The 18,962-nt window shown below is 46.8% G+C and overlaps 2 long non-coding RNA genes across 2 annotated transcripts in view; one reads left to right on the top strand and one right to left on the bottom strand.

Annotated features, from left to right (window-relative positions):
- Window positions 1-18,962, top strand: part of LOC307208899 — a 133,375-nt gene that overhangs the window by 72,950 nt on the left and 41,463 nt on the right. The gene's annotated exons all lie outside the window — the stretch shown is intronic.
- LOC307212544 lies at window positions 9,142-11,888 on the bottom strand. The gene is made up of 3 exons (XR_013837027.1): window positions 11,537-11,888; window positions 10,931-11,003; window positions 9,142-9,375 (listed from the first exon to the last, which is right to left on the bottom strand). It is a non-coding gene; the product is annotated as an uncharacterized lncRNA (long non-coding RNA).

Here is an 18,962-nt window from a genome sequence, read left to right as displayed (position 1 = left end):
TCCGGAGGTCCATTCTTAACCTGAAACTGTTCTTAACCTGAAGCACCACTTTAGCTAATAGGGCCTCTCATTGCCGCCACGCCGGCGCTGCGTGATTTCTGTTCTCATCCTGAAAGTTCTTAACCCAAGGTACTATTTCTGGGTTAGCGGAGTCTGTAACCTGAAGCGTCTGTGACCTGAAGCGTCTAACCTGAGGTACTACTGTATGTTCCTTCTTAACCACTTTGGGGGCTCGATGGATGGATGGATGGATGGATGGATGGATGGATGGATGGATCCTCCTACTGTTAGGCCAAGGAGGGAGTTAACCACAAGGATTAAAAAGTCACAATTTGACCACATGGTGCACTGGCTCCCGATGAAGTACAGGGTCAGGTTTAAGGTCTGGTTTTGACCTTTAAAGCCCTATACGGCCTAGGACCCTCGTACCTATGGGACCGCCTCTCCTGGACTGCCCCGTGGAGGACCTTAAGGTCCACAAATGACAACACTTTGGAGGTCCCAAGTCGCAAGGTGGTTAGATTGGTCTCAACTAGGGCCAGGGCCTTTTCAGTACTGGTCCTGACTTGGTGGAACGCTCTATCACAAGAGACTAGGGCCCTGTATTTTAAAATGGGGTTTCAGAGTTTTTAGGGGGGGGTGTTGAATGTTTTATGTAGATTCTCAATTTCATTGTTCTGTATGGGACAATGACAATAAAGATATTGTATATCAACTTGACATCTTTCCGCCGGGCTTGCAAGACAGAGCTGTTCCACCTGGCCTTTGGTTTGGACTCAGTCTGACCCTTATGTTTCCCTTGTTGGTTTCTGCCACAAAACTCAAAGTTAGACAAGCGTGGTTTGCATGGTATCTTTCTAGGTTATGAGAAAGGTTCTTACAGAATAAGGATGACTGACTCTAAGACAATTAAGCTCACAAGAAGTGTTGAGTACAATGCCAAGTGGGGGGAGAATGTGGGAATTTTCCAATGTTACCCTGATGACAGTGATGAGACTGAGGATAGTCAAAAGCAACCACAGCAACCCACACCCACTGATGAAAGTTCTGATTCTGATTCTGAAACTGAATCAGGTGATTCAGAGGATTTCAAGAGTGTGAAAGCCTCTATGCGACCCTCTGAAAGCTCTGATCAAGAATTGGAGGAACCATTGTTCACAATAGGTCACATTTCTCCTAAGAAGGAAGAAGAGAGTGTTGAAGACTTAAGGCTAATTCGCAGGTCACAAAGAGCCACAAAAGGTAGACCTACAAAGAGATTTGCTGATGAGTTTGCCAAGATAGCAGTAACAGCTGTTAAAAGCTCCAAGAAGGTATTTGAACCTTCAAGTTTCCAAGAAATCCAGGATTTGGATTCAAAGGAAGCTGAGCCATGGTTAAATGCCATGAAGGCTGAGCTTGATTCCTTGGAAAGGAACAAAACATGGGAACTTGTTCCAATAGTTCCAGGAATGAAACTGCTTGGAAGCAAATGGGTCTTCAAAGCGAAGACTGATCAAAATGGCAAGATAGTCAGACACAAAGCCAGATTGGTAGCCAGAGGTTTTGCACAGGTACCAGGTGAAGACTATCACGAGACCTACTCACCCACAGTGAGGTATGAGAGCATTAGGCTTATGCTCAAGCTAGCTGCAGAGGAGAATCTACACATTAGTCACCACGATGTGAATACAGCTTTTCTGTACGGATCTCTAGATGAATCACTTTATATGCTTCCACCTGATGGCGTACAGGTAAAACAGGGATTTGTTTGTGCTCTGAAGAAGTCCCTTTATGGTCTCAAACAAAGTGCACGGTGTTGGCACACAAAACTCACTGAAGTATTGTTTTCTCTAGGTTTTCAGCAAGGGAAAGCTGATCCATGTGTATTTGTCAAAGAGGAGGGGCAAAAGAAACTGTATTGTTTGTTTTATGTTGATGATTTGTTATTCTTTTGGAAGGATGTCACAATGTACAATAACGCCCTAGCTCAACTGAAAGAACATTTTGACATGAAAGATCTTGGTGAGGTAAACAACTACCTATCTCTGGAAATAGAGAGAGATCAAGATGGTAACATTCTAGTACACCAGTCACGGAAAATTGCTGATGTGTTAAGCAAACTAAACCTGATGGATGCTAACCCTGTAGACACACCGATGACAACAGGTTATCAGGTAGATGACACTGAAGAATCATTTTCTGACACTACACTGTACAGAAGTGTGCTAGGCAAGCTAAACTTCATTGCCAGATGTTCAAGACCAGACATTGCTGTTAGCTGTAATTTGCTAAGCAGACAAGTCAACAATCCTACTGTTAAGGATTGGAAAGCTCTGAAACGCGTAGCGCGCTATTTGAAAGGCACTATGCATTACAGACTGAGATTTAACAATCAGAAGTCTGGTGGTCTTGAGATATTTGCAGATGCAAGTTTTGGAAGTGACACTACAGACAGGAAAAGCACGTCTGGAGTTTGCTACATGTACAATCAGGGTCTATTTGATTGGTCATGCAAGAAGCAAACAACAGTTAGCTTAAGTACTTGTGAAGCTGAACTGAATGCACTGTCTTATTCACTTAAGGATTGTGAATGGTTGTTACAATTGTGCAAAGACATGAAAATTCCTGTCAAATGTCCAATCCAGGTTTACCAGGACAACAAAGCATGTTTGGCTTTGCTGAATTCTGAAGGTTGTAAGCAAAGCACGAAGCACTTGCAATTGAAGTTGCAACATGCTAGGGAACGTATTCAGAAGGGACTCGTAACGGTGTCCTATATGCCAGGTAATGAAATTCCTGCTGATGTATTGTCCAAGATTGTATCAAGGGATCAACAGTGTACCTATGTGCAGAAGTTGGGTTTGTACTGATATTGTACGAACACGCTGCCCAGTGATGTTCACAGAAAGGGGGAGGATGTTGGTTTCTGCTCTCTTCACTGTGCAGCGAAAGGCTTGTCACAAGGCAATGTTTACATTCCAGACAGCATTGCTGTTGGGTTTCTCACGGGAAAGGGAGACTGGATGTGACGTACACTGGTTTTCTGTTTTTCACTGTACTCACAGTGTGATTCTCTCCGTGCTTCAGAGGAGAGAGGATGCATTTTCTGCTCCGGCAGAGGCAAGATGTTTTTCTGTAATCTACCAGCTTTTAAATGTAAATAAAGCAATATAGAGCATGTTGGCACGTATTCCTCATCATTCCGCTGTGCTTGAGACACTGCAAATCAACATCCCTCCCCTTATGGTTTTGATCTATGGGCTGCTATTAAAATTGTCTTTTAAACTGGATTTTAAATTGTTTTTCCCCCCCCTCCCCTATTAAGTTTTTATTGTGATTTTACTGGTGTTAGCCGCCCTGAGCCCGGCTCTGGCCAGGGAGGGCAGGGTATAAATAAAAAATTATTATTATTATTATTATTATTATTATTATTATTATTATTATTAAAGAGGGAACACAATCCAATAGAGAGGGTTCCATGTAGATAAGGCCTGCCCTTGGCACAAACATGGAGGAACCAAGACAAAAATTGGAAACCTTTCATGAGCAAGACCCACCACAGCCAACCAGCCGGAAGAGTCAGAGCTTCCAGACTAGGGATGTGTTCTGTGTGAGGTCTCCATGGGGCCAGTCTCTTATGGGCAGCCTGCACCAACCCCCAGTTTTTTTGGTCCATAATTCCTATAATCTCCAGCCAGTGCAGCCATGTTGGCTGGGGTGATATGATTATAGTCCAAAATACCTGGTGGACAACGCCAGGATGGTTAAGTCTGTATTCGTGGAATCTCTGTGGGTGTCCTAGAGGTGGGGTGTTTTCAGATAAGGGGGCTTTGAAGGGGCTTAGATGCCATGTTCTTGGGGGAAAGGGTCCCCTTCAAAAGAAGGGTGGGGCACATTAAATCTGCACCTTTTATACACACAGAGAGAAAGTGTGTTCCTTGTGTGGCTAATCCAGAACAACGCAGAATGAATGGTGCCTGGAATGTGGCCTGCATCACACCCTCCTTTAGGTTTTTTGGAATATGGGATTTGCTCTTGTGCTTTTCACAGATATGAAACTAGGCCGACAGAAGTCTGGGTTCTGGCTCTTGCTCTGCGCTGCTGAACTTGCAGGGAGAGCTGGGAGCCAAAAGTTTTTGGAACAAGTTGCCTCTCTGCAGATGCTGCCATTCATTTGTGTGAGAAACAAGACCACTTACATCTAATTACGGTTTCCGCTCAAATTAACAGGACAGGAATGACAGCCCCAGAGCGGGAGGTGGAGGAACAGTCTCGGGATGAACTGGGAGACCTTTGCCCAACATGGATTAGGACATTAAGTTGGCTTTGAAGGACACCAACTCTTCGACGGGGCCTACTTTTCAAAATTAACGGAACGCTTAATTTGTGTCAAAATGAAAGGCTTATCCATGCAGCCCTGCAAAGCACACTCCAAATAATTCCCCCCACCGCTTTGAAGAATCCCCCCAGAAATCCTTCAGAAGGCCATATATGGTTCCCATGGGGTAGGGTCAAAAGCTTTGCCATAGCTACCTAAGGGCATTTGAATTACCAGGTCGAATTTCCCTATTTTCACCAGAGAAATGTTGGAGGGTATGGGACTGGTGAGAGTAAGGGTGCATGTTCCGAATGCATTCCCTGCACATAGAAAACTAGTATGTCAGTCAAAAGGCTTCAGTCTAGTTTTCTCCCTGAAGTGCTACATTACTATATGCAGTGAGTGATCTGTCTGCTGATTCTTCAAAAACATGATTCTTCCGCCTGTAGGGGAAATAAGTCCAGTCCAGGAAAGACATTATCTTTGGATTCTACTGAACATGGAAGCCACCCCTTGGTGTTAGTGCTTGGTGACCTAACACAATGTCTTTTTCATATTTCATTCTGTAGCCTTTACTATTTTACGTCAACATGGAGAGGGTCAATGAACTTAACCAGGGCACTGGGGCCACTCCCTCTGGGCAGCAGCACTTTCTGGCTTCTGAGACTACACCTGGAATTGCTCTCACAAGTCAAATTTTTAAAATTTAAAAACTGAGATTCTTAGGAAGATAGGTAGAGTGACCAAGGCCTCCATTGTACAACTATTCTGTGCTTCCATTGTACACATACACTGTACACATACAACTTGTTCTGCTTGATTTCGTGGTTAAATTGATCTTCTTTCTCCCTTCCCTTCCATATTTTTCTTCATTCCTTCCATACAAAAATAAGAGAGACTGTTTTCAGAAGTGGCCAAGCAGTTGCATTCAGGTATACTACCTTCAAACATGAAGGTTCCATATAGCTATCATCCCTGGTAACCATCAATCTTATCATGAACCTGTCTAGGGGGGAAGTGTCATAATTCAATGACAGAGCACATGTGGTTGCAGGCAGGTTCAACCCCTTTGCATCTCCAGGCAGGGCTGGGTGGGAATGTCTCCTGCCTGAAACTCTGGCAAGCTGCTGTAAGCCAGTGCAGGCAATACTAGGATAGATGGACCAATGGTCTGACTCAGAATAAGGCAGCTACCTATGTTCCTAATCCTTAAAAAAAACACACACAAAACAAAACAGCTAAGGTAGTGGCCATTAGCACAGCCTGCTCCTCTTGTAAGCTTGTTTCCAAGCTCCAAGCTTTCAAGAGAATCTGGAAGACACCATGTTTTCCTCTGCTGGGCAAACCTTGAACACTCAATCTGTGAAATGAAGACAGGTACCAGCCTTGTGTCCAGCCTTGGACACCATTCTGTTCCCCCAACAGAGACCTCTCTCTAGCCAGCCATTAAGGTTACTGAAACTCAGTTCCAAGGATAAATTCCTGGCGCCACTCTGGCTCGTGTCAACAGGATGAGTTTATCTGGAGGGAATTTGCCATGGAATGTGCTGCAAAACAGATTTCTCATTTGAAGTCCAGTCCAAGTGCAGCAGCAATGGCAAGGAGCAGCTACCCGAATTTTGGACAACCACCCTTTGCTTGTTACCTTTTCAACTCATAAGAAGATAATGTTTTCATTCTGCTGCTGCTGCTCAATAATTTTTCCTTTTTTTTTTCTTTTTCTTTTTTTTGCGGTGTAACAATAAAAGGGGACGCAGGTGGCGCTGTGGGTTAAAGCCTCAGCGCCTAGGACTTGCCGATCGAAAGGTCGGCGGTTCGAATCCCTGCGGCGGGGTGCGCTCCCGCTGCTCGGTCCCAGCGCCTGCCAACCTAGCAGTTCGAAAGCACCTCCGGGTGCAAGTAGATAAATAGGGACCGCTTACCAGCGGGAAGGTAAACGGCGTTTCCGTGTGCGGCTCTGGCTCGCCAGAGCAGCAATGTCACGCTGGCCACGTGACCCGGAAGTGTCTCCGGACAGCGCTGGCCCCTGGCCTCTTGAGTGAGATGGGCGCACAACCCCAGAGTCTGTCAAGACTGGCCCGTACGGGCAGGGGTACCTTTACCTTTAACAATAAAAGACCAGTTTCTGTTCACAATGAGTTTGCAATATGATAATCATCATCTGAATTCAGTGTAGCAGTAAGTGGGGATTCAGTAAGTGGGGAACCTTGCAGTAAGCAAGGTTCATTTTATACAGGAAATTCCCCTTAGAAATTCACACTGAATTCCCAGCTAGTCTGATTTTATTCTGTAATAAATTACTGGACAGAGTTCAAAGAGTATGTGAGAGAACATTTCCTTTAGGACACATGCTATACGGAAAAATGTGGATTGTAATCCACTGGGAGCAGTCAAGTACAACATTCCTTGTTTTCCTAGAGTGGACATGCAAGGGAACGTTTTGTCCAACCAGTCAAAACTTCCTCTTCCTGCTGGCCTGGAACATCCTTCCTTTGCATGTGATAGAAGGTGGGCGTGACCTAACCTGTCCAGGTAACAAAAGCACAAGTCACACAGCACACCTCTCTCTTATTCCCACCTTCCTTTTCTCGTGTGAACTGCAGGACTGCAAGCCTGCAAGCCACTGGGATTATTCCCCCATATGGGGTAAACCTGTTTGTATATGTTTGAAACTTTAAGCCTTAAGCCTGCCTTCAGGGACCACACTGTGCTCTGCCTGGTCGTGAGTTTTTGTTACTTGTGAATAGGACTGTGGTGTCTTCATTCGTTTAGGAGGGATTCAAGGGCACTTACCAGGAACGTACAATTCAATCTGAGACAGACTGAATTGTATAATAGTCGGAGGCTCACACGAGCCTGCGACCAGCTATCTGCTGTGCATGTGCACAGGGGAATGTAAACTCTGCTAAGTAAAGGAACTTGCTAACACAAGTTAGGAAAGATATTAATCAACAATATATCCTCCCCTGCCACCCTGAACATTCCCACAAAAAACATACGTCATTTTAGCTGCTCATCCTCCACCCAACCACATTCTGCCACCCCAGGACCCCACCATCTCTCGCCCAACCAGAGTCCATGAAAACACTTACTCAACCCATTTTTTATTTATTTTTTACTTTATGTATCAGAACCTAAACTGTACCTATGATTAAAACCTAATGTATTACTTGTGTATTCCTTTGTTCTGTTTATCTGGCAATAGCTCCTACCTCCAATATCCTCTAAAATTCTTTCCCCTTCCCTCTCCCTAAGGCACTTTCACGTACATTTGTGGGGAAATGCCCTGTGTGATTTATAAATGTTAATTGTATTTGTTGCGCTGACTGAAGGTTTTATTTAACTAAACTGGAATGTACTTTTATTCATTAGAAAAGGAAATGGTGTGAGGGCTGTTGAAGAAGAGAACACACTTTTGCTCTCCTTCAGCAGTTATCAAACGCACATGCTTAATTTTATTATATTTACTGTACTCAATGGAGTCAACCATTACTTTAGGTTGTTCATATTTATGAGTTTGCAAGATAAGAAGGGCTGTTTAGGGCAGCCTTTTTTATAATAATAATAATAATAATAATAATAATAATAATAATAATAATAAAAATTATTATTTATACCCCGCCCATCTGGCTGAGTTTCCTCAGCCACTCTGGGTGGCTCCCAATCAAGTATTAAAAACAATACAGCAATAGTGAAGACTTTAATGTTTTCTTTTCTTTTCTTTTTTTAAATGATATTTATTGTAGTTTCACATAATATACAGAAAGCCAAAAACAACTTTCTAATGTTTAACAGACTATTGTATTTTAATATTTTGCATGAAGCCGCCCTTTAACATTCAGCCGTTAGGTTCCTCCTCAACTGGTTCTTACCCATTTTGCGGTCAGGTCACATTCTTGCATACGTGACACTGGTGAGCCCGTGCAATAAATTCCCCCCTCTCCCCATGCGCCCCTGCACATCCCCTAAACTTGGCCTGCGGTTTGTGCCAATGGTTCAGAGCAAATTTAGGGGGCAGAGGTGGAGGAGAGAAGGGGGGAAATCCCATTGCACAAGAAACCTCATTCCATGCCTGCAACAACTTAGCTGAATCCCGCTCAGTGCTTGTTAGTTGCTTGCTACTCAAAGGTCTTACAACACATTTAAAATAAATACATTATTCCATAAAATGGGTGGGAGGGGAACACAAGTTCCATAACAACCACAGGAAACTTGGGCAGCACACTAGTAGCCAAACAACACCATTGGAAGCCTTGGGAGGGAAGAAAGTGTTGTTGTTGTTTAGTCGTTTAGTCGTGTCCGACTCTTCGTGACCCCATGGACCAGAGAACGCCAGGCACTCCTGTCCTCCACTGCCCCCCGCAGCTTGGTCAGACTCATGCTGGTAACCTTGAAAACACTATCCAACCATCTCGTCCTCTGTCGCCCCCTTCTCCTTGTGCCCTCCATCTTTCCCAACATCAGGGTCTTCTCCAGGGAGTCTTCTCTTCTCATGAGGTGGCCAAAGTACTGGAGCCTCAGCTTCACAATCTGTCCTTCCAGTGAGCACTCAGGGCTGATTTCCTTCAGAATGGATGGGTTTGATCTTCTTGCAGTCCATGGGACTCTCCAGAGTCTCCTCCAGCACCATAATTCAAAAGCATCAATTCTTCGGCGATCAGCCTTCTTTATGGTCCAGCTCTCACTTCCATACATCACTACTGGGAAAACCAGAGCTTTAACTATACGGACCTTTGTTGGCAAGGTGATGTCTCTACTTCTCAAGATGCTGTCTAGGCCTGTCATTGCCCTTCTCCCTGCCAAGAAAACTCCATGGACAAAGACAACAAGAAAGTCTTTATCTGATGCCAAAAATATGTCAGTGAAGGCCCCAGGCAGACCTTGCTGGGGAGCACATTTGACAGATGGGGAACCACAACCGAAAAGGCCACTCCTTTGCATCCATCTTCCTCAAGTGCCTTTGGCTGGCTTGGATGTGTCCTTGAAGTATGGTAATATGTCTTGCTTGCCTGAAAAACAAGAATGAAGAGATGTTTTGGAGGAAGTGAAGGATCATCCAGCTGGAATGTGGCCTGCTAAACAGAGAAGAAGAGAAGAAGAAGAGTTTGGATTGGATATCCCGCTTTATCACTACCCGAAGGAGTCTCAAAGCGGCTAACATTCTCCTTTCCCTTCCTCCCCCACAACAAACACTCTGTGAGGTGAGTGGGGCTGAGAGACTTCAGAGAAGTGTGACTGGCCCAAGGTCACCCAGCAGCTGCAAGTGGAGGAACGGGGAAGCGAACCCGGTTCACCAGATTACGAGTTCACCGCTCTTAACCACCACACCACACTGGCGTAGAGAAGAGACCCGTCCATTGTCCAGCCCAATTTGGGCACTGGCCCCAACCAAGGGAATGTGGGCCTCTGGGTGAAAAAGGTTTTCCCCACACTTGCCAGAGGGGCAGAGGAGGAGGGTTGAAGGGAAGGCAAACCGGGGAAGTGTGTGATCAAGCTCACTTGCATGTCCATACGTTTGTCTCACAACCCTCGGATCGGTCTCCCATCTTTCAGGGAGAAGAGCAAGGATCTAGCAGACACAACTGACTCAGTAATGGCTGCCATTTCCTAATGGCATATGGTTCACCACTGTGAGATCAGGATGCTGGACCAGGTGGGTCACTGGCCTGATCCAGCAGGACTCTTCTTATCACCCCTGTTTGAAGTCTAGTACAGTGGTGCCCCGCAAGACGAGCGCCTCGCAAGACGGAAAACCCGCTAGACGAAAGGGTTTTCCGTTTTGGAGGCGCTTCGCAAAACGAATTTCCCTATGGGCTTGCTTCGCAAGACAAAATGTCTTGCGAGTTCCTGCGGGTTTTCCCCCCTTCCCCCCCCCTTTTCTTAAGCCGCTAAACCGCTTATCAGCTGATCCGTTGATAAGCCGCTTATCAGCTGATCCGCTAAAAGCCGCTAAACCGCTAATAGCGCTAATCCGCTAAGCTGTCAATGGGCTTGCTTCACAAGACGAAAAAACCGCTATACGAAGAGCCTCACGGAACGGATTAATTTCGTCTTGCGAGGCACCACTGTACAAAAGAAACCCATTTTATCAGTTCCTGTCCAGCCCAGGGTGCCTCTGACTCTGGCAGCTTGAACTCCCTACATGAGCTGTCCAAGGTGCTATTCACAGCCTGTTCTCCTGTGTTGCCTGGCCTTACATGTCAGGAGTGCGTGCAGGAGCCAGGCCCTGTGACCAGTAGGGCTTCGCAGGACTGGGGCCTTCCTAAGTTTGTTCTGGAGAGGCAAGGAACGGTCTCACAGGTGAGGCCGCTTGGTAACTCACTGCACCTGGTGGCAAGAGCTGGGAAGGGATATAAGGTCAGCATTTCCCTTTGCTCTTTGCCACAGCAACACATTTCCTGCCTTGCTGCATTTGTCTTCTTGCTTCCTGATCCTCGGACCTCGGCTTCTTGACTCCTTGCTTCTCGACCCTCGGACCCTTGACTTCGTGACTCCCTGCTTCCTGACCCTTGGACCCCTGGCTTCTGGACTCTCGTTCCTGCTCCCACCCCACCATCTTGACCCTGGTCCTGATGTCCTCAGCCAGGACTTTGATCACCCGTAGACCGGACTGTGACAGTATGCTACCACCTTGCCTTACCTTGCCTTGCTGGACCCTTATGTGCTATGCCACAATCTCGACTTTGCCCTGCTCTTCACCTGACTACAAAAAAAGATTTGATTAAAAAGAAAATACAGGGTATTTAACTGCTATATGAGGAAAAACTAAAGTTTTGTGTTTGAACTCCAATCTGTATTTTATTTATTCATTTATTTTATAAAAAATGTATATACTGCTCACATGTATAAAATTTCAATGTGTTATTAAAAAAAAATGCATACGGATACAGTAAAAGATTACACCAACACAATATTCAGGCAGTGGTCCAGGTATGGAGAAGTAGCTCTGTGTGTCATTAATGTATTGACACCATGTTCCAGACCCCCAAATGGCTATTCCCATTGGCTCCATATAGACGCTAAACAGCATTTGGAGACAAAGTGGTGCCCTTTGGAACTCCATAGCACAAGGGCCAAGGAGCATCCAGTGGCAGGTGGTGAAATTCTTTTGTAGGGGAACAGTTAGGGCCAGAGGCGCCAGCTTGTGAGGGCAGTGTGTGTGTGTGTGTGGCTTCAGGGAGTCCTATCCCTTCCACGGTGGCAACCAGGAGGCAGATAAACAAGAAGAGTTCTTACCGAAGTAGTCTATTCAATATTCACAGAAAGAGACGAAGGGATGTGGTCTCACTTAGACAATGGCGTTGCTCCAAGAAAAGTCCCACCCCCCTCAGTCCCTCCTATTCTACATCAACGCTGCACCGGCTGATCAGGGCCTCCTGCCTCTGAGCTTTCTGTTCTCCTACTCTCAATGCACGCCTGGTCCTCAGAGAGGGGGGTCAGGAATGCTTTCCAAAGACACTGAGTGTCAGCTTCCTCCTGCTGCTCTCCCAATATTTCCCAGCTTCTCCCCTCTGCAGCCTCTGAACTATGACCTTCTGCAAACCCCTGTTCTAAATCTACACTGCCCCCCTCTTCTCAGGAAGGTGCAGGAAGGGGGGGTTGGTCCCCAACATTCCTCCTCAGTCCAATCCCTGACATCGGGTGACGTCACAATGTCTTGACATCATGTGTGTGAGCATCTCAGCTCCCTTCCCAAGCTGGGTAGAAGCTCCCCAGGCTTCAGGAAGGTGGCAGGAGAGCTCTTAAACCCATCAGAGGTCCCTAAACCAGGGCACTGCAACACCTAACACTTGGGCAGGCATGTCCAAAGTCCATTTCAGGGGCCTAATCCAGTTTAATCTGGCCCCGGTGGCAGTTTATTTCCTGGGGTAAAATCCTAAAATAACTTCAACAACCCCAAAAAAACCCTCCATCCTTAAAAAAACCAAAAACAACTCAACAAATCTGAGGTAAAATTATAAAAAAAGTCAACAACTTCAATCCTTAAAAAAGGTCAACAGCTTTGGTTGGCCCTTTGGTCGGTCCTCACAGCCCTTCACTTCATCATCTGGCTCTTTTTGGAAAAAGTTTGGACACCACTGACTAGGGTCTTATCAGTCCCTCACACTGTGTGCCCTATGGCAGTGTTTCCCAACCTTGGGCCTCCAGCTGTTTTTGGACTACCATTCCCATCATCCCTGACCACTGGTCTTGCTAGCTAGGGATGATGGGAGTTGTAGTCCAAAAACAGCTGGAGGCCCAAGGTTGGGAAACACTGCCCTATGGGATGCATTTAATCCTAGATATGGTCAACCAACAGGGACGTAGGTGGCGCTGTGGGTTAAAGCCTCAGCGCCTAGGGCTTGCCGATCGAAAGGTCGGCGGTTCGAATCCCTGCGGCGGGGTGCGCTCCCGCTGCTCGGTCCCAGCGCCTGCCAACCTAGCAGTTCGAAAGCACCCACGGGTGCAAGTAGATAAATAGGGACCGCTTACCAGCGGGAAGGTAAACGGCGTTTCCGTGTGCGGCTCTGGCTCGCCAGAGCAGCAATGTCACGCTGGCCACGTGACCCGGAAGTGTCTCCGGACAGCGCTGGCCCCTGGCCTCTTAAGTGAGATGGGCGCACAACCCCAGAGTCTGTCAAGACTGGCCCGTACGGGCAGGGGTACCTTTACCTTTACCTTTATGGTCAACCAACAACCCCCATCCGTCTCAGTCGCATATAACAATGCAATAATGGCAATATTGAGGGTGTGAGGGTTTGCCTTCAACCTAATCCCACCCCCATAAAGGAACAATTACCTTTGCTGTCTCCTCTTCGGGGTCAAAGCATTACGGTCAGCCACAGCAGCCCCAACTGTTGCTGGACTACAACTCCCAATTATTACTTACCCCTGGTTCTGCTAGCTGTGCTGATGTTGTCCAATAACAGCTGGGGACCCACGTTTGAGAAATAACAGCTGGGGACCCATGTTTGCTCTAGGGGCTGGCAATCATCTGGCCAGCTGTAAGAAATCCATCATAGATCAAGCTTGCTGCTGTAGCTTTGGCCTCTGGTGGTCTGACTGGAGTCTAGCAAGATGGCAAAATAAAGCAACAACAGCCCTGCCGGTGGATAAACGAGGCAGGCAGGGGGGAAATGACTGCAAATCTATGGTTTATAATCCCCTGTAGTGCAGCTGCATTTGGAATTCTGTGTCCCGCTCTGGACGCCTCACCTCAAAAAGGATATTGCAGAGTTGGAAAAGGTTTGCCCGAATTATCAAGGGGACAGAATGAATCCCCTGCAAAGAAAGTTTGCAGCCTTTGGGACTTTTTAGTTTAGAGAAAATTCAAGCGAGAGGTAACAAGATAGAAGTCTATAAAACAGCATGAGGGAAGTAGATGGAGAAAAGGTTTTCTCCCTCACTCATAATGCAGGAAATCGTGACTAAATGCTGGAAGTTACAGGGCAGATAAAAGAAAGTGCATTTTTCACACAGTGCATACCGTATATACTCGAGTATAAGCCGACCCGAATATAAGCCAAGGCACCTAATTTTAGGACAAAAAACAGGGGAAACTTATTGACTCGAGTATAAGCCGGTTCACCACACCACAAACCTTGTGGACAGCGGCAAGGTGGAGGAGGAGGAAGGAGCAGCCCGCAAGGGCTCCTTTCGGGCTGCTCGTTCCTCCACCGCCATCTCTGCCGCTCACGCAGCGCAGCGCCTCTCCCAGCCGTGGCTCCTGTGCCTGCTCTTGTGAGAGGCGGGTGGCGGCGGAGGGATGAGTGATGAGAAAGGGCTCCTTTCTCACCACTCGTCCTTCCGCCACTGCTCACCTCACCCGAGTATAAGCCGAGGGAGGCTTTTTCAGCATTTAAAAAAATGCTGAAAAAGTTGGCTTATATTCGAGTATATATGGTAGTTAAACTGTGGAACTCTCTCCCACAGCAGCGGTTGACGGCCACCACATTAAACGGCTTTAAAAGAGGATTAGGCTAATTCACGGAGGGCAAGGCTGTTGATGGCTACCAGCTGTGTTCCGCCTCCACAGTTGGAATCTGAGTTGCTGGAAATCACGGGAAGAGAGCTTGCTCCTGTGCTCGGATCCAGTTTGTAGGCTCGCTGCAAGTGTCTGGTCAGCCAGTGCGAGAACAGGATGCTGGACTAGGTAGGCCATTGGCACTTCTTATGTTCTAATGGTCCCTGTTGTTGTTGTTGTTTAGTCATTTAGTCGTATCCGACTCTTCGTGACCCCCTGGACCAGATCATGCCAGGCACTCCTGTCTTCCACTGCCTCCCGCAGTTTGGTCAAACTCATGTTAGTAGTTTTGAGAACACTGTCCAACCATCTCGTCCTCTGCTGTCCCCTTCTCCTTGTGCCCTCCATCTTTCCCAACATCAGGGTCTTTTCCAGGGAGTCTTCTCTTCTCATGAGGTGGCCAAACTATTGGAGCCTCGGCTGCAGGATCTGTCCTTCCAGTGAGCACTCAGGGCTGATTTCCTTAAGAATGGATAGGTTGGATCTTCTTGCAGTCCATGGGACTCTCAAGAGTCTCCTCCAGCACCAGAATTCAAAAGCATCCATTCTTCGGCGATCAGTCTTCTTTATGGTCCAGCTCTCACTTTCATACATCACTACTGGGAAAACCATAGCTTTAACTATACGGACCTTTGTTGGCAAGGTGATGTCTCTGCTTTTTAAGATGCTGTCTAGGTTCGTCATTGCTTTCCTCCCAAGAAGCAGGGGTCTTTTAATTTCGTGACTGCTGTCACCAACTGCAGTGATCATGGAGCCCAAGAAATTAAAATCTCTCACTGCCTCCATTTCTTCCCCTTATGGTCCCTACTCACCTGCAACCCCTACAGTGTCTTCAGCATTCAAATGTCATGGTTCTAGGTCAAGGGTAGGCAAGCTGTGCCCCTCTAGATGTTGCTGGGTGATGATAGCTCCCTTCATTCCTGAGCCAGCAGGACCAGTGGTCAGGGATGATGGGGATTGTAGTCCAAAAAAAGCTGGAGACCCAAGTTTGGGAAACACTGCTCTACAGGCTGTGTTCAAGTATGCAACCATATTTTTTTCCTCCATCAGGACCAAATATCTCTGTTCCATTGCTGCAACCACTGTGGCCTACAGTCTTTCCCCTCAAAGCCAAACAGGCCTTTAAAAGCTGCTGAGCATATGAGATAAGGAGGTTTAATCTCACCTCTACTATTTAAATGACATCACTGGACCCCTTCCCTTCTTCTGGTTTGGCCTCTGTGCTAGGTAAACAAATGCAAAAGAATAATTTTTTAAATGCTTTTTCTTTCTTTGTGGGAACTCAGATCAAGCACCTGTGCCTTACGGAAGTACCATGAGCCCAATAAACAAATTATTTTTAATTGCCAGCAGATATAAAGATGTGTGAGGTTTGTGGTTAGTGGTTCTCGATATTATCATCATCAAATCAGGGTTACGATAGCCATGCATATTGCCTTTCTCTTCTCTCTGATCTGAATTTGTATAAATGCCTACTGTCCCCGCAACCCTCTCCAGACTGGCATCCTTCCACCCAGCATGGGAGATTTTAATTGTATGTGCATTTTGAAGGAGCTGCTAAATTGCACCCATGCCTATTTGCTTTTGTTTTTCCTTAATGGATCCGGCGATGGATACTCTGAATGGATACTAATCTGTAAGTATCCAGAAAGTATCAGAGCAATGTAGCATCAATTGCACCAGGCCTCCATTTATTTGGAGTTGAATAATGCCACACGAGAGATGCACATAACATCAAACTTGCTGGATTAGAGAAGGGGACCTGGTGCTCTAAATCATGATTGTCAATCATTGCCCGGGATTAAGGGATATGGTTTAAAAACCTAAAAAGGGAGCACTTCCTTTTAACTTCTGCCTACTGTGCATTTTGGATTATCGTCGCCCAGAAATAGCCTTGCTCGAGTCAAGGCTGCCTCCCTTCTTCCGCGAAAAGGAAATGCATCTCTTTTGCCATCTGCCCGGCTCACTTTCAGCTGGAATCCGAGCCAGAGAGGGATGCAATGGAGAGGTTTCCTACATCTCAACCTGAATGACTGAGCTGCCGTTCAATTGCACTGTCCCCCCCCTCCCAGTGAACATGAGTAGATTTTCTAGCGGTAGCAATTTCCAAAGCAAAGTGACTCCCCGTCAGCAGTCTCAGCTGTGGGCTGTCGAGACAAAACAAAGATTTGGGGGAAATATTTCTTGGATTTCAAACCCTCCAAGTGTCCCTATTTTCCAGGGACATTCCTGGGTTGACAGAAGTTACTGATTTGATCCCGGAATGTCCTGTTTTTCCTTAGGTAAAGGTAAAGGGACCCCTGACCATTAGGTCCAGTCGTGACCGACTCTGGGGTTGCGGAGCTCATCTCGCTTTATCGGCCGAGGGAGCCGGCGTACAGCTTCTGGGTCATGTGGCCAGCATGACTAAGCCGCTTCTGGCGAACCAGAGCAGCGCACCGAAACGCCGTTTACCTTCCCACTGGAGCGGTACCTATTTATCTACTTGCACTTTGACGTTTTTACTTTTACACAAGTAAAATACAATAACACAAGGAGTGAGAGTGGTAAATGAGCCAGGAGTGCCCCTGTCTAAAAAGGTTGGTGGGTTGTGATTCTTATTCCTCAAAGAGTAGGTTGATTTATGAAAGGTTAAGGTAAAGGTAAAGGTACCCCTGCCCGTATGGGCCAGTCTTGACAGACTCTGGGGTTGTGCGCCCATCTCACTTAAGAGGCCAGGGGCCAGCGCTGTCCGGAGACACTTCCGGGTCACGTGGCCAGCGTGACATCGCTGCTCTGGCCAGAGCCAGAGCCAGAGCCAGAGCCGCACACGGAAACGCCGTTTACCTTCCCGCTGGTAAGCGGTCCCTATTTATCTACTTGCACCCGGAGGTGCTTTCGAACTGCTAGGTTGGCAGGCGCTGGGACCGAGCAGCGGGAGCGCACCCCGCCGCAGGGATTCGAACCGCCGACCTTTCGATCGGCAAGCCCTAGGCGCTGAGGCTTTAACCCACAGCGCCACCTGTGTCCCACAGCGCCACCTGCGTCCCATGAAAGGTTAGTAGGTTGATTTATGAAACAAAAATGGGGGAGGATGTAGTTGAGTGGCAGTGCACCTGCTTTCATTGCAGAAGACCCCTGGTTCAGTCCCCGGCGACATCTCCGGTTAGGGCTGGCTGGACTCAATAATAAATAATAATAATAATAATAATAATAATAATAATAATAATATTTAATTTATATCCCGCCCTCCCCAGCCGAAGACGGGCTCAGGGCGGCTAACAACAATAAAATAATACAACATTCTAAAATCATTTGGTTATAAAACTAATTCAAATCAAATTAATGGCAACCATTGGGCTAGAGTTCTGTGAGGATCACCAAAGGAGGGGGTCAGACTGTGCCTTGGTCAAAGGCCTGGTGAAACAGCTCCGTCTTGCAGGCCCTGCAGAAAGATGTCAAGTCCCACAGGGCCCTAGTCTCTTGTGGCAGAGCGTTCCACCAGATCGGGGCCACAGCCGAAAAAGCCGTGGCTCTAGTTGAGGCCAGCCTAACCTCTCTGTGGCCTGGAACCCTCAGGATGTTTTTGTTTGAAGATCGTAAGTTCCTCTGTGGGACATACCAGGATATAAGGCAGCTCAGCATAAAGCAGCTTTGTCCGTTCCTATGTTTCCATATTTGAATCTCCTGCATACCACCCTCGATCTCAGCTCCTTTCTGCAGTATGGGAGTAATAACACACTGGTCTAGCTTACAGGGTCATTGTAAGAATTGTCCAGAGAAACGCTTGGTGTTGTTTAATCGTTTAGTCATGTCCAACTCTTCGTGACCCCATGGACCATAGCATGCCAGGCACTCCTGTCTTCCACTGCCTCCCGCAGCTGGGTCAAACTCATTCTGGTAGCTTCGAGAACACTGTCCCACCATCTCGTCCTCTGTCGTCCCCTTCTCCTTGTGCCCTCCATCTTTCCCAACATCAGGGTCTTTTCCAGGGAGTCTTCTCTTCTCAGGAGGTGGCCAAACTACTGGAGCCTCGGCTGCAGGATCTGTCCTTCCAGTGAGCACTCAGGGCTGATTTCCTCCAGAATGGAGAGGTTTGATCTTCTTGCAGTCCATGGGACTCTCAAGAGTCTCCTCCAGCACCATAATTCAAAAGCCTCAATTCTTCGGCGATCAGCCTTCTTTATGGTCCAGCTCTCACTTCCATTCCTCACTACTGGGAAAACCACAGCTTTAACTATACAGACCTTTGTTGGCAAGGTGATGTCTCTGCTTTTTAAGATGCTGTCTAAAACGCTACCTCTAACTCAACGAGGGGCTATGGAATAAAGTGTGTCCCTTTTAAGTCCCTGGTCTTGCTTATCTGCAGTTTGGCTGGCCAGAGGGGCTCGTGTGCCTGAAAATTTCATCCACTTTTGCCAAAAGCAGGGAAAGGTATAACCGTTTTTCGAATCCCTGTTATGGTGAATGGGGAATAGGGAACTTTGTTTTAGACAAAGTGGCTCAGAGGACCCAAATTACAGATCAGAACCCCAATTACAGATCAAAGTGGAAGGCGAGTACAGAGTGACTCAGAAACAGATTGGGTTTTTTAAAAAAACACTAAAACAAAAAAATAACAACAACAGATCTAAGGCAAATCTTGAGGTCCTTGAACCCTGGTCTGTGCAGCATATATTT

Source organism: Podarcis cretensis, assembly GCF_951804945.1.
Source record: "Podarcis cretensis genome assembly, chromosome: 1".
Taxonomy (NCBI): Eukaryota; Metazoa; Chordata; class Lepidosauria; order Squamata; family Lacertidae; genus Podarcis; species Podarcis cretensis.
This window is presented reverse-complemented; position numbering and strand designations above follow the sequence as displayed.